We start from the raw sequence: 24,408 nt of genomic DNA, 5'->3' as shown, positions 1-24,408 counted from the left end.
ATCAAAATCTTTGGTATTTTTTTGCTTTTTTTTTGCAAAAAATAAAAATCCAACAGTGATTAAATACCACAAAAGAAAGCTCTATTTGTGTGAAGAAAATTATTGAAAATTTATTTGAGTACAGTGTTGCATGACTGCGCAATTGTCATTCAAAGTGCCACAGCTCTTAAGGCTGAAAAATGGCCTGGGCAGGAAGGAGGTGAAAGAACCCTGTATTGAAATAGTTAAATGTGTAAAAATAACAACAAACAAAGCAAACAACATCAGTTTTAATTATTAATAGTTTATAAAATAGAATAATATAATAATAATAATAAGGGGTTAAACAGAGGAACATTTCATAAAAAAAATAATAATACGTTTTTAACTTGACAGGTTGCTTTAAACTGACTTCATCTGCAGATCAAAGGTTATCCCTTTGATCTGTAGATGAATGAACAGAAAGATACAAAAAGAAACAATGAGGGTAATTTAGTAAAATGAATGCGTTGCGCCGGTTCATACCTTAATTTGTGCGCCAGATAGATTATTAATTGAGCGTGTGAACCGGCGCACGCATAAGCGCAATAGATAATATGCTGGCGCACACGATAATAATATGCCATTGATAATAGCACACGCCATATCATTAACAGTCCATTCACACAGGGGCAACACGACTTCAAGCGTGACTTTGGGAGGCAACTTGGACACGACTTGAGTATGAATCACAGCGTGACTTGGGGCGACTTACAACACGACTTGGGGCAACTTACAACACGACTTTAAGTCGCCCCAAGGCCAGGCAACTTTAATTTTAAATAAAAAACCCACGGCAAAAAAAAAATGTTGTGGGGGTCCCCCTCAAAATCCATACCAGGGCCTTCAGGTCTGGTGTAGATTTTAAGGGGAACCACGCGCCCAAAAAAAATGGCATGGGTGTCCCCCTCAAAATCCATACCAGACCCTTATCCAAGCAGGCAACCTGGCAGGCCACAGGAAAAGAGGGGGGACGAGAGAGCGCCCCCCCCGAACCGTACCAGGCCACATGCCCTCAACATTGGGAGGGTGCTTTGGGGGTAGCCACCCAAAGCACCTTGTCCCCATGTTGATGAGGACAAGGGCCTCATCCCCACAACCCTGACCGGTGGTTGTGGGGGTCTGCGGGCGGGGGACTTATCGGAATCTGGAAGCCCCCTTTAACAAGGGTACCCCCAGATCCCGGCCTCCCCCCATGTGAAATGGTAAGTGGGTACAAAACTACCCCTTGCATTTCACCAAAAAAGTGTCAAAAGTGTTAAAAATGACAAGAGCCAGTTTCTCTTCTTCTTCAATTCGTTCTCGGGCCTCTCCGCTCAATGGGAGGCTCCCGCTATGTGACGCTTCTCTTCTTCTGATACTTATATAACGGAACCGTGCGTCAGAGGGGGCGGAGTCATCGAGTGGCCCCGCCCTCCATTATATAAGAACTGTCAGAAGAAGAGAAGCGTCACACAGCGGGAGCCTCCCATTGTGCGGAGCGGCCCAAGAATGAAGCGAGGAAGAAGAGACGCCGTGGAGGAAGATGCCGCACGAGAACACTGGAGCAAGAAGCAGAGATTGGGAGGAAGAAGAAGATGGAGGAAGAAACTGAAGGATGAAGGAAGGAAGAAGGAACAAGACCCAAAGAAGATGGAAAGAAGAGGACTTTAATAAAGGAATTGTCAAAAACTGTCTCTTGTAATTTTTAACACTTTTGACACTTTTTTGGTGAAATGGTAGGGGTACCCTTACCATTTCACACAGGGGGGAGGCCGGGATCTGAGTGTCCCCTTGTTAAAGGGGGCTTCCAGATTCTGATAAGCCTCCCGCCTACAGACCCCCACAACCACCAGCCCGGGTTGTGGGGATGAGGCCCTTGTCCTCATCAATATGGTACCCCCAAAGCCCCCTCCCAATGTTGAGGACATGTGTCGGTTCAGGAGGGGGGGCGCTCTCTAGTCCCCGCCCCTCTTTTTCTATGGCCTGCCAAGTTGCGTGCTCGGATAAGGGCCTGGTATGGATTTTGAGGGGGACCCCCACGCCATTTTTTTTGGGCACGGGGTTCCCTTTAATATCCATACCAGACCTGAAGGGCCTGGTATGGAATTTCGGGGGACCCCCACACATTTTTTTTTCTTATTTCTTTTTTCTTAATGCTAATATGGCCTGTGTGCAAATAGCCTTAAAAAAAATAAAAGTGAACCAGCGTTAAAAAAAAAAAGTCAAGTTGAGAGGTGCGCCTGTTCAACTTATGCAAATGCATTTATGACATTTACTAAGATTGTGCCGGCGCAGTGAACCAAAGCATTTCAACGTGTGCAAATGCCGCTTGCGCATGCGCAGTGCATAAAGTGACCTTGCACAGTTCTAAGTGTATTTGGCTTTTTTTTTACATTTTAGCTGTCAGTGGAGGAATCCCGCTGGCAGATGAAAGAACCGAGCCTGAAAGTATTGATTTCAGGTATCGGAGCATTTTCATGAGTACTGATACTCGTGCAAATGCTTAATATCGGCACAGATAGCGGTATCAGTGCAACCATACTTTCCACCCCCTTCAAAGTTTTGTTATCACTGCAGTCCAAAATGAAGGTCAATTTGACAGCACTAATTGGAAAGTCAAACGAATGTTCTTAAAATGAAAATTTCCACAAAATTCTACGTGTATATGACCAGCTTTGGGATACATTCAAAGTCATGATGCACATCAATGCACATCGATGTGCATGAGCATTGTGCACTCATTTTCAATGCATGTTGTGATACACTTTGTATTGAATGTCACATCAAAGCATACATCAACATGCGTTGATGCCTATTGTGACGTTCTTTGATGCATATCATAATACATGCGTTGAGTTGATTTTTAATACATTTCTATTGATTTCACTGGAAAATGCATCAAGGAAAAACACCAAGGTATGAATCCATTCATAATGCTACATTTTTATGCTATACCAGATTGTACCTTTCATACAACGCCTACGGAAACTAAGCTGAGTACTTTACAGACAAATAAAGGGAAGTAAAACAGACACAATAACACTTTTCAGATGATTTTAATATCAAGTAGCACAGCTGTGTATGTTTTAAGTAATAATCTCCCATTTTCCTACAGAACATAAAGAGCTGAACATATACAGAATGTTCCTTGGGATTAGCTGATGTGAAAAACTGCTGTCACAAGTCAGACTAAAGAATCTATTTATATGACGGGAAGTGTGATACTCGCTAATTAAATGTTAACTACATTTTTGGGTAAAGAATATGGTAGGAAACACGGCAAGACAAACCTACGCAATAAACAAAGCATTTAAGAACATTGAAAAGATCCCTGGCACTCAGCCCTATTGGTATTCGAAAAATAAACCTCCTGTTTCTATCATAGATGGCTAACTCACTCCACAATATCTATTCAGATCCTCCTTTGGGGTTCACCCATAAAAATGTCTTTATTAAACCTTTAACATGAATTAATATGAAAATAATATGAAAAATAAAAACTAATTAAAACCATTATATAGCATTAACCCAAACTAGTGTGTGAGCATACACACCCCCTTTATACAGGTAGGGAGCCTCCTAATATAGCAGGGGTCTATCTCTGTGGAGGGGTGCGTCGCCTCACACTAGTAGGGATGAGCCAAACAACCCCCGGCTCGGTCCACACCAGAACCTGCGAACGGACTGAAAGTTTGTGCGAACTTTAGAACCCCATTAAAGTATATGGGGCTCGAACGTTCAAAATCAAAAGTGCTAATTTTAAAGGCTAATATGCAAGTTATTGTCCTAAAAAGGGTTTGGGGACCCGGCTCCTGCCCCAGGGGACATCTATCAATGCAATTTATTTATTTTTTTAAACTGCCGTTTTTTTCAGGAGCAGTGATTTTAATGATGCTTAAAGTGAAAAAAAAAATGAAATATTCCTTTAAATATCGTACCTGGGAGGTGTCTATAGTATGCCTGTGAAGTGGTGCATGTTTCCCGTGCTTAGAATAGTCCCTGCACAAAATTACATTTTTAAAGGACTACAATTTAAAACTGCTTGCGGCTTTAATATAATGTCTGGTCCTGGCAATATGGATGAAAATCAGTGAGACAAACGGCATGGGTACCCATTACCAGGCCCTTTGGGTCTTGTATGGATATTAAGGGGAACCCCACACCCAAGTTAAAAAAAGGAAAGGCATGGGGCCCCAGGCCCTATGTACTCTGAACAGCAGTATAAAGGCAGTGCAAACAAGACAGGGACTGTAGGTTTGGTGTTAAGTAGAATCTGTTTGTAGTTTTGAACTGGTACATTTTTAAGCTTGTGTAGCTCCAGCCAAAAAATCTATTTTTAAGCTTTTTGGAAAACATAAGGAAGGGTTATCACTCCTGTAACATTTGTTTTGCTGTCTGTGCACCTCTTCTGAAGATTTCAACTCACTTTCTGTCCCAATGACAAATGTTTTTTTTTTTTAATTTTGGGTTTTTAGTGAAACAAGGATTAGTGATAAAGCATCAGTGGAGAGGAGACACATTTTTCCCATATTAACTCTTACAGGAGAGAATTTCCCTTCCTAGGGGTAGATTTCATCTCGCTTCCTGTTGTCTCCTTCTGTTTGCAAGTAGGAGTCATTTGTAAGTTGAATGTTTGAAAGTTGGGGCCTGTCCTATATACTCTGCAGAAATTTGGGCCTTAGGTGTTGGTGTTGCCACAACACTGTAAGCATTCACAGTTACTCTTGGTGGGCGCTGGAACGCCCTGCTGTGAACTATTATATCAAGAATTGTAATTACTTGCCATTGTTGAACAGGGGCAGAAAAATTGGTGTTTGGTGGTGGTAGTGTTGCCACAACACTGTGAGCCCTCATAGTTACTCTTGGTGGGCACAGGAATGGGCCCTGCTGTGAAATATTAGATCAAGAATTGTAATTACGTGCCCCTGTTAAACAGGGGCAGACAAATTGGGCCTTAGGCACTGGTGCTGGTGCCACAATACTGCAAACCCTCACAGATACTCTAGTTGGAGCGCAGGAATGAGCCCTGCTGCAAAGTATTGCATCAAAATTTTTAATTACACGCCCCTGTTAAACAGGGGTGGAAAATTTGGGCCTTAGGCACTGGTGCTGGTGTCACAACACTGCAACCCCTCACAGATACTCTAGTTGGAGCACAGGAATGAGCCCTGCTGCAAAGTATTGCATCAAAAATCGTAATTACATGCCCCTGTTAAACAGGGGCTTAAAAATTGGGCCTTAGCCACTGGTGGCTGCGCCCAGAACCAAAAATGTTCCTACAAGCTATCAGCATGATCGTTGAGGAGGAAGAGGATAGTCACTCAGCATAACAGTATAGTCACTCAGCTTCAGCATAGGCAGTCTTGAAGGGATCTGACATTTCAAAACAAATTATTCGGTTACATCAGCATCAGGTGCTTGGTAGCTGGTGGTGATCCAAGACTGATTCATTTTTATGAAGGTCAGTTGATCAACCGAGTCGGTGGACAGGCACACCCTGTGATCGGTTACAAAGCCTCCAGCAGCACTGAATGTGCGTTCCGAAAGAACGCTGGATGCAGGACAGGCCAGTAGCTCAATTGCATACTGTGCAAGCTCTGGCCAGTGATCCATCCTCAAGACCCAGTAACCCAGAGGATTTTCGGTGGGAAAGGTGTCCAAGTCTGATCTTGCCCCTAGGTATTCCTGCACCAAGTAAATCAGACACTGGCGATGGTTGCTGGAACCGATCATACCTTGGGGCTGTGGACTAAAAAATTGTCTGAATGCATCGGTCAGATGGCCACCTTCTGCACCGCTCCTTCTGTGACTGACCGAAGCCTCAGCAACACGTTGTCCAGGACCAGGAATTTGTAACCTCCCAGTCTCTGGGAACGCATTGCACAGACCTTTCTGTAAGGCCTCCTGAAGATGTTTCATCCTCTGCTCCCTCTGCGACAGCAAGATAATGTCCGCAACCTTACCCTTATAACATGGATAAAGGAGGGTTGCCAGTCAGTAATGATACCTCTCCTTGATCCGACGAATACAAGGATCCTTCCACAGGCTTTGCAGGATTAGGGAGGCCATGCAGCATAGGTTAGATGAGGCATTCGGTCCGGGGTTCTCTGGGTCACTAAGGACAACATGATCAGCAGCCTCCTCCTCCCAGCCACGTACAAGTCCATGGGTTTCTTGGGACTGTAAATGATCCCTTAAAGACTGCTGCTGATGCTGAGTGCTAGGCTCCACCTCCATGCTGACACAATTCACCTCCTACTTCTCCTCGTCCTCTGCCTGTGTGATCGCCGGGCCAGCAGGAACACTGTCTGGATAAAGGGGGCCTTGAGAGGTAAGGAAGTCCTCCTCTTCCTGCCTCTGTTCTGCTTCAAGTGCTCTGTCCATTATTCCATGCAGCGTGTGCTCCAACAGGTGGACAAGAGGGACAGTGTCACTGATGCATGCACTGTCACTGCTCACCATCCTCGTGGCCTCCTCAAATGGTGACAGGACAGTACATGCATCCCTGATCATGGCCCACTGACGTGGGGAAAAAAAATCTGAGCTCCCCTGACCCTGCCCTGGTGCCATAGACGCACAGGTACTCATTGATGGCCCTCTGCTATGTGCGCAGCCACTGCAGCATGGCCACCGTTGAGTTCCACCTGGTGGGCATGTCACAGATTAGGGGGTTCTTGGGCAGGTTAAATTCCTTTTGGAGGTTAGCCAGCCGAGCACTGGCATTATATGACCAGCGGAAATGCACACAGACTTTCTTGGCCTGCCTCAGGACATCCTGTAAGCCCGGGTACCTGCCCAAGAACCGCTGCACCACCAAGTTAAGGAAGTGAGCCAAACAGGGCACATGGGTCAGTTGTCCCTGTCGGAGGGCGGAGAGGAGGTTGGTGCCATTGTCGCAAACCACTATTCCTGGCTTAAGCTGGTGTAGTGTCAACCACCTCTCAGCCTGCCCCTGCAGAGCTGACAGAATATCTGCACCAGTGTGGCTCCTGTCCCCCAAGCACACCAGCTCAAGCACCACATGGTATCTTTTTACCTGCGTACTTGCGTAGCTCCTTGAACGTCTACGGAGCACCGCTGGTTCCGAGGACAAAGCACAGGAAGAGGCCTTGGAGGAAGAAGAAGAGGAGGGGGTGGAGGAGAGAGGTGTGTCAGAATCACTAGTAGTGGCATTTTGGAGGCATGATGGCAGAACAACCTCCAGCACTACTGCACCTTGTCCTGCATCCTTCCCAGCTTCCAGCAAAGTCACCCAATATGCCTTGAAAGATAGGTAATGTCCCTGTCCATGCCTGCTGGACCATGAGTCAGTGGTAATATGCACCTTACCGCTGACCGCCCTGTCCAGCGAGGCCAAGACACTGCCTTCCACATGCCGGTAGAGAGCCGGAATCGCCTTCTGTGAGAAAAAGTGGTGTTTGGGAACCTACCACTGAGGAACCACACATTTCACAAACTCTCGGAAGGGGGCAGAGTTTACCAACTGAAGAGGCAGCAGTTGAAGTGCTAGAAATTTAGCCAAGCTAGAATTCAACCGCTGGGCATGTGGATGGCTGAGAGTGAACTTCTTTTGGCGATGCAGCAGCTGGGGCAGGGAAATTTTCCTGGCACAATCGGACATCGGTGTACCAATAGCAGATTGCCCGCAAATACTTGGCTGTGACACACCTAATTCTACACCTTCATTCCTCTCAGTGCAGATTTCAGAGAGGACTGAAGGTATAGTGGGGTTGGAGATCCCAGCTGATGAGGAGAAAGGAGAGGTGTCTTTGTTCTTTGGTGTGGGTCTTTTAGGTACACTTGCCAATGAACTGCATGGCAGGTCGACATATGTCTGGTCAAGCATGTGGTACCCAAGCGGATGTTTTGGCTACACCAGATACGCTTGAGACATATGTTGCAAATAGCAGTGGTGCGATTTGATGCACTTGTCTCAAAAAGACCCACACAAAGAACTTTTGGATTAACGCATAGAAACAGAAGCACCCTCGACATCCGGAGCTCTGTGGCGTGATGCAGTCAGTGTGCTGCCCTTAAGCTGGCCCCTAGAGGGCATCCTGCCTCGTTGGAGATGTGCCTCCTCCTCCTCTCTCCTATCAGGCACCCACGTGGAGTCAGAGACCTCATCATCCCCTCCCTCCTCATCACTGGAGCAAACCTGGCAGTATGCTGCAGCTGGGGGAACATGACTGCCAGATTGCTGTCCTTCTTGGGCACCCCCTCTCTCTGGGCTCACATTACTGCCTTCTTCTAGCTGGGTACCATCATCAGAGCCTTCAAAACGCTGGGCATCCTCCTGGAGCATGTACCCAACACTGTGGTCAAACTGTTTGGGGGACACCTCAGGAGGACATGGTGGGGCCAGGGAAGGAGTGACTGATGCCATTGAGCCGAGGGAAGAGGCCGCGTTGCCAGCTGCTTTGCCAGACAAAGTACCCTGAGCCTGGGTGACAGAGGATGAGGAGGATGAGGACAGCTTGGTCATCCACTCTACCAAATCTTCGGCATGTTGCGGCTTAACACAGCCAGCTGCCGAAATAAAGGACAAGCGAGTCCCACGGCCACATGCTGATGAGGATGCACCATGTCCATGACCAGCACTGTTGTCTCTAGACACAGAGCCTGCTTGCCCTTTTTTATTGGCTCCTGACTGTCTTCCTCTCCTTGTTGGCCTCCCATACATACTAATGGCCTGCAGGGAGATGTAGCTGAAAAAAAGCTGGGATGTATATATACTGATTATACTGCAGCTAGCAGAATCGAACTGCCTGCCTGTAGTATTATTAGTATGAGAACACTGGCATTTGCATTCAGGTAAGCTTTAGGTGCACACTGTGCAAAGGACACTAAAACAATATACTGCAGCTCCCTGCCTGTATTTGTATGAGAACACCGGCAATTGTATTCAGGTAAGCTGTAGGTGCACACTGTGCAAAGGACACTAAAACAAAATACTGTAGCTCCCTGCCTGTGTTTGTATGAGAACACCGGCAATTGTATTTAGGTAAGCTTTAGGTGCACACTGTGCAAAGGACACTAAAACAAAATACTGCAGCTCCCTGTCTGTATTTGTATGAGAACACCAGCAATTGTATTCAGGTAAGCTTTAGGTGCACACTGTTCAAAGGACACAGTACACTAAGTGAAAATATTGCAGATAGCTGCCTGTCAGTATATTATGAAGAGAATAACAGGAACGGATCCAGCTAAACTGAATACAGTGTATAAATATATATATACAACACCTGGGATGCATATATATCCTCTACACACTGTTACTGAAGCTAACTGACTTGCCTGCCTACTCTATCTAACTCCAATTAAATGACACTGTCTCTCTCTCTGTCTTTAACCACCACCGCAACACACTACACAAGTGTCAGAAACCATGAACCAGACCGAGACAGAAGTACAATTAAATCACACTTGATTATGAATAAAAATAAAAAGGTAAATAGAGTAAGCTTCGTCAAAACATAGCCAGAGTCCAGTAACTGGATCGAGTAGTCAGTCAGTCCAGAGTTCAATCACCAGATTGGGTAATCAGTCAGGCCAGAAGTCAGGGATCCAAGTGGAGCAACAGCAGGATAAGAAGCCAGAAGGGATGTCAGCAGACCAGTCTTTTAACAGAACCACAGGAGATGGTTTCTTGTGATGTGATCAAGGCGAAGGCAGAGATGAAGTGAGCTGGACAGCTTTAAGTAGGCAGATCAGACAAGCAGGATCAGGGACAGCTGGGTAACAGTGGAGAGAGATGAGAGCTGGCAATTACAGCTGAGCAGCCAGCCCAGAGAAGGAAGGGCTAAGCCAACCCTGACAACAAGGACGCCATGCAGGCGGCCTTATATAGTGTGGGGCGTGTACTAAACTCCCTGAGACATAATTGGCCAAAGCCACCCTGGCCAAAGCATGTGGGTCATAGTGCATGCTTGGCCAATCAGCAGCCAGCAATGTCATGCCACCCAAATTTGGCGCGAATGGCCTATAACGTTCTGAATTTGGCGAATGGCCGAACAGACGACGTGGTTCGACTCAAACTCGAAGCTCATCCCTACACAATAGGTGGACAGTGCTGTGCTCAACATGTTTCGTGTTGACAATTAAAACATCTTCTGGAGCGTAAAGGATTAATTACAGTGTTAAACCAAGCAAAATGCGTGGACCACAACAGAGCGAGGAACAGAGCCAGTTGCAGGCATGACCCCCCCATATGATTACAACTAGAAATGGGGATACACAACAAAGGGTTATTATATATGGATATCTGGGGGTTTATTGGGGGTAGCAACTTCATCTCCCCATAGGGAGATGAAGTTCAGACCATGTTCACGGTCAGACCCGACTATATTCAGACCCGCTGGTCATCTCCAGTGAAGGTCTAGCAGCCAGCCAGTGAGGAGCAGAGCTGACCATACAGAGGAGGCCCTAGGGCAAGGCTACCTTGGTGTATCTGCTCTAATTATATTAGGATACTGTATGGGAGATTGAGGCTGCACATGATCAGGGATGTATAGAGCTGATGCTTTTTTCTTGGACAATTCCATCGATACACTTTGTACTATGGGGAGATGAAGTTGCTACCCCCAATAAACCCTGGCTATCCATATAAAATAACCCTTTGTTGTGTATCCCCATTTCTACTTGTAATCATATCGGGAGTCATGCCTGCAACCGTCTCTGTTCCTCGCTCTTTTGTGGTCCACGCATTTTTCTTGGTTTAACACTGTAATTAACCCTTTACACTCTAGAAGAAGTGCTATTTGTCAATGCGAAATATGTTGAGCACAACGCTGTCCGCCTAGTGTGGTGCGACACACCCCTCCACAGAGATAGCCCCCGCTATATTATTTGTCCTTGGTGATTGTATTTGTTTCATTACGTATGTGCCAGTGTCAATATTTTGGAGGCTCCCTACCTGTATACAGGGGGTGTGTATGCTCACACACTAGTTTGGGTTAATACTATCTAATGGTTTTAATCAATTTTCTAATAGAAGACATTGGGGGTTATTTATGAAAGGCAAATCCACTTTGCACTGCAAGTGCACTTGGAAGTGAAGTCGCTCTAAATCTAAGGGGTAGATCTGAAATGAGAGGAAGCTCTGCTGATTTTATCATCCAATCATGTGCAAACTAAAATGCTGTTTTTTATTTTCCTTGCATGTCTCCCTCGGATCTACAGCGACTTTACTTCCAAGTGCACTTTCAGTGTAAAGTGGATTTTCCTTTAGTAAATAACCCCCAATATTTACATATACATATGATTTTGTGTGTTCGATTGGGTGCCTAAAAAGTCTCATTTTCTGTGGTCTCTATTTTGTTCTGTATTATTTAGGGATGAGGCATAGTGTATCACTTTTTATGTCCATGATAGCCATGTCATGGTGACATACTGTAATTTATTAACTGTTTCGTGAATTAATATGAGTCAATGTTTCTCTTTATGTAGCCAGGTGCTGGACTAAAGAAACATGAAGAAGGAGACATTTCCCTCTTTACAATCAGTTTGCATTTATTTTTTGCTGCTATGCTGAATGTGTGTTGCACTATCCCCTCCAGTCAGCAGGAGGAGAAAATTAGCCAGGAAAAACTTTTATGCAGAATGGAGAGGATCATGGGAATTTTAGTCTGTCACATCAATCACAGAATGGGACTTACAGACCTTTACAATACAGTTCACATAGGACACTGAGGAGGAAGGGGAGTGGTGGGACAGCTTTTACCAGAATGTGCTGGAAACCTCTTTCTCTTTGCAGCACAGAGGTGCGCACACACATTACCAATGGGGCGATTGACCAGAGACTGAAACCTGGGGTGGAAATACCTGGGGCTGTGCAGTACAGACCAGAGTATTCACATCTGCACCTTTGTTGTAAGGAGAACGGAGCATCCCTCCACCGTTTTCTTCCCACCACTGATCATCAGAGGTATTCTGTGGAGAGACTGAGGGGAAGCCCCCCTTCCACAGCGAGAGGTCATCGCAGCATCCCAGGGACTGGTGAGAGGGCTTTTTGGGCATTGCTGATACTTCTAGCAGGGACTGAGCCCCTGACAGCAGGACACCAAGTATACCCAATCCATTATGCACCCATACGGCACTCTAAACCGCACTTATTCCAAACCTAGACTGCACCTATATTAACCCTACACCACATTATACCTTTGCCACCTCTGAACCGCATCTACCTTGCACCTATTCCAAGACTATATCATACTATACTATACCAATACTGCATGAAAGTTAAAGGGGGTGTTTTTTTTTATTTTTATAAAAATAACAAGCATGCCTATACTTACCTGCAATGTGTAATTGTTTTGCACAGAGCAGCCCTGATCCTCTTCTTCTGGGGTGGACCACTCCAGGCCCATCCTCTTTATTGGGTGCCACCACCGAAAGACGTTTTCCGTGGGCTCTCTTGCTGAGTCTATTGAGACAGACAGCGAGATTCGGCCCCGGGTTCTGGTCCCCGCTCCCATGTCACTTCATTTGATTGACAGCAGCGAGAGCCAATGGTGTCAACACTCTTAAAGGGCCCCAATGTTAGCCGGCAAGAGAATATACCAAATGATTACCCCTCCCGTAATAATTATTCAGCAAGACTCATTTGTTTCCCTGGCCTCTCCGCTACTTACAGTCTCAATCAGGAAACTATTGGGACATGGTGACAACACAAGAGAACATCTGCCTGATTAAGGACCTTCTTGTCAGGATCACTTGGTATTATATTCATGACAGCTGCTGATTTAAAAAGATTGAAAGTAATTTTTAAAACTAAATCAGGACACAACTTCAGAAATAAAAAAACAAAACAAAAAAAAGCAACCTCCCCTTGCAACCTCCCCTTGGACTGCAAGGGTTAAAGCCCAACTCTGTCTACGGAGAGATCAAAAGACTTTACTGTGCCCCTGCTTCAATTAGCTCCAGCACTCTCCTCCTTACTCTGATACTCCAGGCAGCGGGTAGTCATTCAGCATCATCTTGTACAATGCAAAGCTATTAACTTTGCAATGTACATGGAGGAGGCAAGAGTGCGACCACGGCCAGGATCACCTTAGAGAGGAGGATTCCCAGGACTAGTGATGGACGAACTTCCGACGGGACGTTTCGCGAACGCGGACCGCAAACCATAACGTTCGTGGCAGGCCCCATTGACTTCAATGGGAGGCGAACTTTGCAAACCTACAGGTCAAATTTGCAGCCACAAAATAATTACTAGCTGTGCACACATAGTCCCACCACATGGCCAATGACATAACACATGTATGAGGTGAATCTGGGATCGACAACTACAAGCATTCTTTTTTTATATGTGAAATTGTTGTGACAATTCAGGACTGTGGAGCGCATGAAGGCAATGGATGAGAGGGAAGGTCAGGGTAGGCAAGGAAGAGGGTGCAGGAGATGATCACCAGCAGCGTGACATACAGCAATGACACCTGCACCGTGATAGAGTGATCTGACACCAGCACCGTGATAGAGAGCACTGATATCAGCAGCGTGACATAAAGCACTGACACCAGCACCGTGATATACAGCACTGACACCAGCCCCGTGATAGAGAGCACTGACATCAGCAGCGTGACATAAAGCACTGACACCAGCACCGTGATATACAGCACTGACACCAGCACCGTTATAGAGAGCACTGACATCAGCAGCGTGACATACAGCAATGACACCTGCACCGTGATAGAGTGATCTGACACCAGCACCGTGATAGAGAGCACTGACATCAGCAGCATGACATAAAGCACTGACACCAGCACCGTGATATACAGTACTGACACCAGCACCGTGATAGAGAGCACTGACATCAGCAGCGTGGCATAAAGCACTGACACCAGCACCCTGATATACAGCACTGACACCAGCACCGTGATAGAGAGCACTGACATCAGCAGCGTGACATACAGCAATGACACCTGCACCGTGATAGAGTGATCTGACACCAGCACCATGATAGAGAGCACTGACATCAGCAGCGTGACATAAAGCACTGACACCAGCACCGTGATAGAGTGATCTGACACCAGCACCGTGATAGAGAGCACTGACATCAGCAGCGTGACATACAGCAATGACACCTGCGCCGTGATAGAGTGATCTGACACCAGCACCGTGATAGAGAGCACTGACATCAGCAGCGTGACATAAAGCACTGACACCAGCACCGTGATATACAGCACTGACACCAGCACCGTGATATACAGCACTGACACCAGCACCATGATAGAGAGCACTGACATCAGCAGCGTGACATAAAGCACTCACACCAGCACCGTGATATACAGCACTGGCACCAGCACCGTGATATACAGCACTGACACCTGCACCGTAAGCAGCTCCAGGAGGAAGTCAGCATAGCACACGGATGGTGGGAGCCCCTCATAATGAGCATAGCACAGGGATGGTGGGAGCCCCTCATAATATGCACAGCAGAGGTACAGCCCCAGGAGGAAGTCAGCACAGCACAGGGATGGTGGGAGCCCCTCATAATAAGCAGCCCCAGGAGGAAGTCAGCACAGCACAGGGATGGTGGGAGCCACTCATAATGAGCATAGCACAGGGATGGTGGGAGCCCCTCATAATGAGCATAGCACAGGGATGGTGGGAGCCCCTCATAATATGCACAGCAGAGGTACAGCCCCAGGAGGAAGTCAGCACAGCACAGGGATGGTGGGAGCCCCTCATAATAAGCAGCCCCAGGAGGAAGTCAAGTATGTGCAAGTAAAGGACCTTTGTGGAACTAGTAGCTAGGGATTAGCAGACTGTACCTCAGTCCCTATACTGATAAAGGACTACTGCAGCAGAAGGGCAGCAGTCAGCAGTAGTGCACCTCAACCCTATATATTGTGGACCTATACCAGTACTTAAGGAATAGCAGACTGTACCTCACTCAACCCTATGTACTGTAGTACCCTATACCTTACCAGTCCTTATAAGGACCTTTGTGGAACTAGTAGGTTGTGAATGATTAGAAGACTGTACCTCAGTCCCTATACTGATAAAGGACTGCTGCAATATAGGGCAGCAGTCAGCAGTAGTGCACCTCAACCCTATATATTGTGGACCTATACCAGTCCTTAAGGAATAGCAGACTGTACCTCACTCAACCCTATGTACTGTAGTACCCTATACCTTACCAGTCCTTATAAGGACCTTTGTGGAACTAGTAGGTTGTGAATGATTAGCAGACTGTACCTCAGTCCCTATACTAATAAAGGACTACTGCAGCAGAAGGGCAGCAGTCAGCAGTAGTGCACCTCAACCCTATATATTGTGGACCCATACCAGTCCTTAAGGAATAGCAGACTGTACCTCACTCAACCCTATGTAGTGTAGTACCCTATACCTTACCAGTCCTTATAAGGACCTTTGTGGAACTAGTAGGTTGTGAATGATTAGCAGACTGTACCTCAGTCCCTATACTGATAAAGGACTGCTGCAGTATAGGGCAGCAGTCAGCAGTAGTGCACCTCAATCCTATATATTGTGGACCTATACCAGTCCTTAAGGAATAGCAGACTGTACCTCACTCAACCCTATGTACTGTAGTACCCTATACCTTACCAGTCCTTATAAGGACCTTTGTGGAACTTGTAGGTTGTGAATGATTAGCAGACTGTACCTCAGTCCCTATACTGATAAAGGACTACTGCAGCAGAAGGGCAGCAGTCAGCAGTAGTGCACCTCAACCCTATATATGGTGGACCTATACCAGTCCTTAAGGAATAGTAGACTGTACTTCACTCAACCCTATGTACTGTAGTACCCTATACCTTACCAGTCCTTATAAGGACCTTTGTGGAACTAGTAGGTTGTGAATGATTAGCAGACTGTACCTCAGTCCCTATACTCATAAAGGACTACTGCAGCAAAAGGGCAGCAGTCAGCAGTAATGCACCTCAACCCTATATATTGTGGACCTATACCAGTCCTTAAGGAATAGCAGACTGTACTTCACTCAACCCTATGTACTGTAGTACCCTATACCTTACCAGTCCTTATAAGGACCTTTGTGGAACTAGTAGGTTGTGAATGATTAGCAGACTGTACCTCAGTCCCTATACTCATAAAGGACTACTGCAGCAGAAGGGCAGCAGTCAGCAGTAGTGCACCTCAACCCTATATATTGTGGACCTATACCAGTCCTTAGGGAATAGCAGACTGTACCTCACTCAACCCTATGTACTGTAGTACCCTATACCTTACCAGTCCTTATAATGAACTTTGTGGAACTAGTAGGTTGTAAATGATTACCAGACTGTACCTCAGTCCCTATACTGATAAAGGACTACTGCAGCAGAAGGGCAGCAGTCAGCAGTAGTGCACTTCAACCCTATATATGGTGGACCTATACCAGTCCTTAACCACTTCCCACCCGGCCAATGTATATATACGGCCGGGTGGGAGCCGCCTGCTCCTGATAGGACGTTCAGGAATGTCATTCAGGAGCAGCGGGATCGCGCGCGCGCGCGCCCGCGCAGCGGCGCGATCCCGATGTGCTCGTGTCACCCGGACACGGCACATCTCAGATCGGCAGGAGGGCTCTGTGATTGGCCCTCCTGATCACATGACGGCCGTGTCCAATCACGGCCGTCATGTGATGTAAACAAACAGCCGGTTGCTAGGCAATCGGCTCTCCTCTCCTCACACGGAAGTCACCGCTGAGAAGAGGAGAGCAGAACGCTGCAGCCGGCTGATGATCAGTGAGTATGGGCTGCTTTTCACAGCTTTTTACTCACTGATCATCAGTGTAGTGTAAACACACAACACACCACACAGTGAAAACACAGTCCCCACATATGTCCCCAAAACACACATGTCCCCAAAACATACATGTCCCCAAATAATAAAAACACATGTCCCTAATAATAAAAACATGTCCCCCACATATGTCCCACTAAAATCACATGTCCCAATGATTATCTGCACACATATGTACGTGATCACCTGCACACATATGTACATGATCATTTGCGTACATATGTCCGTGATCACACAAACCAATTATTATACACTTAACGGAATTTTTTTTACCAAAAACATGTAGCAGAATACATTTTGGCTTAAATTTATGACAAAATTTGATTTTATTGGATTTCTTTTCAAATAGAAAAAAGAAAATATTGTTTTTTTCCCAAATTTCCGCTTTTTTTGCGCTTATATCGCAAAAAATAAAAAACGGAGTCGTGAATAAATAACACCAAAATAAAGCTCTATTTGTGCGAACAAAATGATAACAATTTCATTTGGGTACAGTGTAGCATGACCGCGCAATTGTCACTGAAAGCGCTAGAGCGCTGAAAGCTGAAAATTGGGCTGGGAAGGAAGGGGGTGAAAGTGCCCTGTATTGAAGTGGTTAAGGAATAGCAGACTGTACCTCACTCAACCCTATGTACTGTAGTACCCTATTCCTTACCAGTCCTTATAAGGACCTTTGTGGAACTAGTAGGTTGTGAATGATTAGCAGACTGTACCTCAGTCCCTATACTGATAAAGGACTACTGCAGCAGAAGGGCAGCAGTCAGCAGTAGTGCACCTCAACCCTATATATTGTGGACCTATACCAGTCCTTAAGGAATAGCAGACTGTACCTCACTCAACCCTATGTACTGTAGTACCCTATACCTTACCAGTCCTTATAAGGACCTTTGTGGAACTAGTAGGTTGTGAATGATTAGCAGACTGTACCTCAGTCCCTATACTGATACAGGACTACTGCAGCAGAAGGGCAGCAGTCAGCAGTAGTGCACCTCAACCCTATATATTGTGGACCTATACCAGTCCTTAAGGAATAGCAGACTGTACCTCACTCAACCCTATGTACTGTAGTCCCCTAGACCTTACCAGTCCTTATAAGGACCTTTGTGGAACTAGTGGGTTGTGAATGATTAGCAGACTGTACCTCGGTTCCTATACTCATAAAGGACTACTGCAGCAGAAGGGCAGCAGTCAGCAGTAGTGCACCTCATCCCTATATATTGTGGACCTATACCAGTCCTTAAGGAATAGCAGATTGTACCTCACTCAACCCTATGTACTGTAGTACCCTATACCTTACCAGTCCTTATAAGGACCTTTGTGGAACTAGTAGGTTGTGAATGATTAGCAGACTGTACCTCAGTCCCTATACTGATAAAGAACTACTGCAGCAGAAGGGCAGCAGTCAGCAGTAGTGCACCTCAACCCTATATATTGTGGACCTATACCAGTCCTTAAGGAATAGCAGACTGTACCTCACTCAACCCTATGTACTGTAGTACTCTATACCTTACCAGTCCTTATAAGGACCTTTGTGGAACTAGTAGGTTGTGAATGATTAGCAGACTGTACCTCAGTCCCTATACTGATAAAGGACTACTGCAGCAGAAGGGCAGCAGTCAGCAGTAGTGCACCTCAACCCTATATATTGTGGACCTATACCAGTCCTTAAGGAATAGCAGACTGTACCTCACTCAACCCTATGTACTGTAGTACCCTATACCTTACCAGTCCTTATAAGGACCTTTGTGGAACTAGTAGGTTGTGAATGATTAGCAGACTGTACCTCAGTCCCTATACTGATAAAGGACTACTGCAGCAGAAGGGCAGCAGTCAGCAGTAATGCACCTCAACCCTATATATTGTGGACCTATACCAGTCCTTAAGGAATAGCAGACTGTACCTCACTCAACCCTATGTACTGTAGTACCCTATACCTTACCAGCCCTTATAAGGACCTTTGTGGAACTAGTGGGTTGTGAATGATTAGCAGACTGTACCTCAGTCCCTATACTCATAAAGGACTACTGCAGCAGAAGGGCAGCAGTCAAGTATAATATTCTTTCTATATTTGGAAGAAAGAATATTATACGTGTACAAGCCTATTATCAGTCCTGAAAAGAACCTTTGTGGACCTAATAGTAACAGCTACTAATTAAACTGACTGTCCCTCACTGCCACACACAGCTTCCTGCCTGTCCCTATTTAAACTGACAAAACACAGGCTGCTGGAACAATAACTTGAATAGCACTCAAAACTATATCCTGTATTACTTTACCATACCAGTCCTGAAAAGGACTTTTGTGGACCTAATAGTAACAGCTGATGATTAAACTGACTGTCCCTCCTGCAGACAGCATCCTGTCCCTCTCTCTACACTGACAAAAGGCAGGCTGCTGCAACAATCACTAGCACAGCAGTTCCTCAAACCTATATCCTGAACTACACCTAACACCTATACCAGTCCTGAAAAGAACTTTTGTGGACCAAATAGCTAGCGATTTGGGTCACTGCAGTCTCTCCCTGCTCCACACAGCAACCTCTCCCTATAGTGAAATATGAAAGAATGTAAAATGGTCGCCGGAACGGGTCTATTTATAAGTTAGGGGGAATGTCCAAGTGTCCATGTGCTGTAATGCCTCAATTGGCTGTCCTGTACCCCATGATGGATGTGTCATCATAGGTCAAAGTTCTTTTACACAGTAAACACGGAAGTCCGCTGGGCGAACGGCGGCAATAGTCCGCCGATTAGGCGGACGGCGAACAGCCAAAATTCGCCGCGAAATGACCGCCGGGCGAACCGTTCGGCCATCCCTACCCAGGACATTGCTAGAGGGTCCAAGCTAGAGTGAGGGATAAGGAAAGAATTATACCTTATTCCTCCACTTCTAGGCAAAATTGAGCATCTAACTCTGGGAGAGGCCGACACTGAAAGGGTAGTTTTTCCTTGTGTCATAGTTGAACTTTTAATGCTGAACACACCCTGCTTTCTTGCTCCAGCAGACTCGCTCCTACTGTGTGACTGGTCCCTCCAAGCCTCTTTCTAAGATGCTCTGACTTGATGACATTAGTAAGGCCAGTAGCTCTGCACTTGAGGACAGTAAGAGACTAGCCACAAGCCTGTGCGAGGGAGAGCACTGGAGCGAAGAGTAAGGTAGGTATTATACAGTTTTCATCATTCACTAAAGTTAACAAGCATTTAATCCTTGCAGTGCGGAGGGGGATGCATTGTAAATATTTTTTCTGCTTTAACATGTTAAAGCTTATATAAAATTTTATTGATTTAGTTCACAACTCCGCCGAGCTACATTACCAATCTTGTCTCCAAATATCACCCAAACCATCCTCTGCATTCTCAGGCTCCCTAGAGAAACACGGATTAAGAATGAAATGATATAAGGAGTGCTGGACATGACAGTGTGGATGAGGGACACAGAGGGTTAAGCTTTATGGGTGGAGTTGAGGAAAAGGTTTGCAGGAAACAAGTTCAGTGTAGGGGAGGGGTCACATAAAAGGGAGGGGTGTGGCTTTAAGGGATCATTCGGAGCCCAGTGTGACACAGAGGAGGCAGTTTTTCGCTGCTCCTCTGCTATGGCTGACCTTGAGGGACTCTTCGCGCGGCTGCGACGGGCGGCGGAGGTGCACGGAGCGGACTGGCTGCGGGACCGCGTGGGTGACCTGGCGGACGGCGATGAGGACAGCGGCGGGACAGGTGAGGTACAGCTGCGCGCGCGGAGGTCTCGGCCTCCGGCGCGTTTTTCCCCTGGGCCTACACCTCGGCCGCCTCGTGACTCCCGGAGCCTGGGGGAGGACCGTTCGGTCCCCCCGGCGAAACGGCCGGTTCTCGGCTCTCCCCGGTCCGGGCGGTCGTTGCGCCGCCGACCGGAGGGGGGCGGGGCTTCGCGGCAGCATGGCAATGGCGCCGGGCCTGCACGGGGCCCGGCGGAGGAGGGGGGGAGTGCGGGTGGCTCGGGGTCTGGGTGTCAGGGGGGGGTGCACATGGCGGTGGATCTGCGGCCTGCTGGCTCAGGAGCGGTGATCCGCGCGGCGGGGGGGCGGGGGGCGCTCCGGGGGGGACACATGCGGGTGGGGGGGGAGGGCGGGTCGCAGAAGGCCGCCAAGGTGCCTGGCAGGGCCGGTTTCAGACGCCGGCATGCCGGGGGCGGCGGGGGGAGGAGGACATTGCCTGCAGTCCCGGATCGCATGGACCGGAAGGACCGCACGGAGCACAGGGGGATGGCGGCATCCCTGGTGCGCGCTGGTGAGGTCGGGTCCGAGAGCGAGCTGTCCCAGGAGGAGGAGGTGTCCTTTTCTGCGCCCGGACCAGTTCAGGTCGCCGGGGCCCCGGGGGGGCCGGGTAAGTTGCGCGAGTCTACTTTGCTGGCGGATGCTTTGCGTGGTCTGATGGGGGTGTCACAGGGGGGTGCGGGGCCCACGGGGTCCCGGGATGACATGGGGGGGTTTCGGCTGGTTCATTGGGGGGGGCAGGGCCAGTAGCCCCGGGGGGGCCCTCGGGTCCGCTGCAGGAGCTGTTGGAGGGGCTGCAGGCCCTTGTTGGTAAGTTTGCTGGGGGCTCGGGGTCGCCTCAGGTGGCCCCCTGGCTGAGTACTGGGGGGGGGGCCGGGGGGGCGGAGGCTGTGCCTGCGCGGGACGCACCGCCTGCGGTGGCAGCGGGGAGCGTGGATGCGGGAGCTGGGGGCTCGGGGGTCCCCCCGGTGCCCGCGGATCCGGGGGCGCGGTCTGATCTGGTTAGGCTCGCGGATGCTGCCCGGTGCGAAGTTTATGTTTGCTTCGAGGGCCCGTTGGGGGCGCATTTGAAGCAGGAGGTGAGGGACAAGATCGGAAAGGGTGAGTATGTGGAGATTTTCTCTTTGCTCCCCCTTGAGAAGTTTAACTTGGATAGGGTCAAGCCGGACAGTTCCAAGAAGGACGACGAGGAGAAGCGTAGGTATCGGCTGATCCCGTGCACATTTGCGAATTGGCTTCAGGCGTTCGCTATCTTGGCTAGCGTGATAGGGGAAAAGATCCCCGAGCATTGCTCGGCGTTGTTTTGTTACCTGGACGCGATTGGTGAGGCTCATCGGGTGTATGGGGGGTTGGCGTGGCTGCGCTATGATGAGCAGTTTCGCCAGCGGAAGGCGGTGCGGGCTGACCTGCGCTGGGATCACAAGGACATAAGCCTATGGATGAGGCTTATGTCTGCTCCGCGGACGCCCACTCCGTTTCTTCAGGGGGGGGCCGGGAGTGCGTCGTCCTCGGGACTGCCGGCCGGTAAAAAGTGGGGGGTGTGCTGGCCCTTTAATGAAGGGGCTTGTAAATTCGGGGGCGCGTGCCGTTTCAAGCATGAGTGCTCCGGGTGCGGCGGCACCCACCCCCTGTCCCGCTGTTTCAAAAAGGGTAAGCGCGCCGGTGACGCCGGTCACAAAAGGGATGACGCCGGTGAACCTGGGAAGGATGCTTCCTTTCCTAAATAGGTATCCGGATGGTGAGGCGGCGCGGGGGTTGATTGCGGGCTTTCGGGACGGTTTTAGGATTCCCTGTTCTTTGGAAGGGGTGCCGCCGTTAGCCAGGAATTTGCGCTCGGCTTTAGATCACCCGGGGGTGGTGGACGACAAATTGGGTAAAGAGGTGGCGCTGGGCCGGATGGGCGGGCCTTTCGAAGTGCAGCCGTGGGGGGACCTGGTGGTTTCCCCGTTGGGTGTGGTTCCTAAGAAGGAGCCGGGGAAGTTTCGCTTGATTCATCATCTGTCTTTTCCGAAAGGGGGGTCGGTCAATGATTTCATTGACCCGGAGGCGTGTACGGTTTCCTACACGTCTTTTGACGCGGCGGTACGGTGGGTCAGGCGGTATGGTCGTGGGGCTCTCATGGCCAAGGCGGATGTGGAATCGGCGTTTCGACTTCTGCCGGTCCACCCGGACAGCTTCCGGCTGTTGGGATGCCATTGGCGGGGCAAGTTTTATGTAGATTTGTGCCTGCCCATGGGTTGTTCCATTTCGTGCGCCTATTTTGAAGCTTTTAGCTCATTTTGGAATGGGTGGTGAGAGATGTTTCGGGCCTGGAGTCGGTCATCCACTATTTGGATGATTTTCTGTGCGTGGGCCCGCCTGCCTCCAATGTGTGTGCGATTCTTCTGTCCACGTTGCAGCACATTGCGGGCAGGTTCGAGGTGCCGTTGGCGGGGGATAAGACGGAAGGCCCGGTTACGGAATTGAGTTTTTTGGGGATCGTGATTGATTCGCTGGCAATGGAGTGTCGATTGCCAGAGAATAAATTACGGGATCTGCAGGCAGAGTTGGCAGGGATGCAGGGCCGGCCGAAGGTTCAGCTTCGGGCCCTGCAGTCCCTGTTGGGCAAGCTGAATTTCGCTTGCCGGATCATCCCTATGGGCCGTGTGTTCTGCCGACGGCTGTCGGGGGCCACCGCCGGGGTGACCGCCCCTAACCATTTTGTGCGTTTGCGGAAGGAACACAGGGAGGACCTGCGGGCATGGCATGAATTTTTGGGGTCGTATAACGGGCGGGCCATGTGGATGTCGGGGCCGGTGAGCAACTTCGATGTGGAGTTGGTTACTGACGCGGCTGGGTCTACGGGTTATGGGGCATTTTTTCGGGGCCGGTGGAGTGCTGAACCTTGGCCGCGCTCCTGGGAGGTTGCGGGGTTGTTGGGCAATTTGGTTTTGCTAGAATTATTCCCGATAGTGTTGGCGTTGGAGCTGTGGGGGGAGGAGTTTCGTAATTTGAAGTTGCGCATCAATTGCGACAACATGGGGGTGGTTCAGGTCCTCAATCGGATGACTGCTTCCTCGCCCCCTGTCATCCGGCTGCTGCGACAGCTGGTTTTTCGCTGTTTGCGGCTCAATGTTTACGTTTATGCAGTGCATATACCTGGGGTGGAGAATTCTTTGGCTGACTCACTCTCTCGTTTTCAGTGGGACAAGTTCCGGCAGCTGGCGCCGGGAGCGGAGGAGTCGGGGGCGCCCTGCCCCGGGTGGATGTGGGAGCTGCCCTTGGAATCGCCGCAGGTTGGTTGAAAAGGTCGTTGAGTGAGGCTACATGGTCCGCTTATTCTAGGGTGTGGGCGGAATGGTGGGCGTTCCTGCGGGAGGTTGGCGTGGCTGGTCGGGGCTCCGACCGGCGCTGGGTGGTATTGTATTGGGTGGCCCGGAATATTGAGACGGGTCTGTCGCCTGCGTCTATTGAGCGGAAGCTGGCTGGGTTGGCCTTTTTGTTTAAACTGTGGGGGGAGCCGGACGGGAGGAAGGATTTTTGGGTGCGGCAAACGTTGAAGGGGTACCGGAGAGATCGGAAGGGTCGGGATGCGCGCCGGCCGGTGTCGTTTGACAATTTGGTGGCAATTTGTTCTCGGCTGGTGGACGTTTGCTCGTCTGCTTACGAGACCGTTCTGTTTACGGCAGCTTTTTCGTTGGCGTTTTATGGGGCGTTTAGGATAGGGGAGTTGGTGTGTCGCTCGAAACGGGTGGCTGGGGGTCTGTTGGATCAGGATGTGCAGGTGGTTGCAGATCGGGTGAGTATACGGTTGCGTAGATCCAAGACTGATCAGCGGGGCAAGGGAGTGGCGATTACGCTGCTCGCCCTTCCGGGCTCGGCAGTATGCCCGGTGGCGGCGGTACGGGCTTTCCGGG

The sequence above is a fragment of the Lithobates pipiens genome, unplaced genomic scaffold, assembly GCF_037356315.1.
Source record: "Lithobates pipiens isolate NorthernLeopardFrog02 unplaced genomic scaffold, aLitPip1_a1.2 Scaffold_16, whole genome shotgun sequence".
Taxonomy (NCBI): domain Eukaryota; kingdom Metazoa; phylum Chordata; class Amphibia; order Anura; family Ranidae; genus Lithobates; species Lithobates pipiens.
This window is presented reverse-complemented; position numbering follows the sequence as displayed.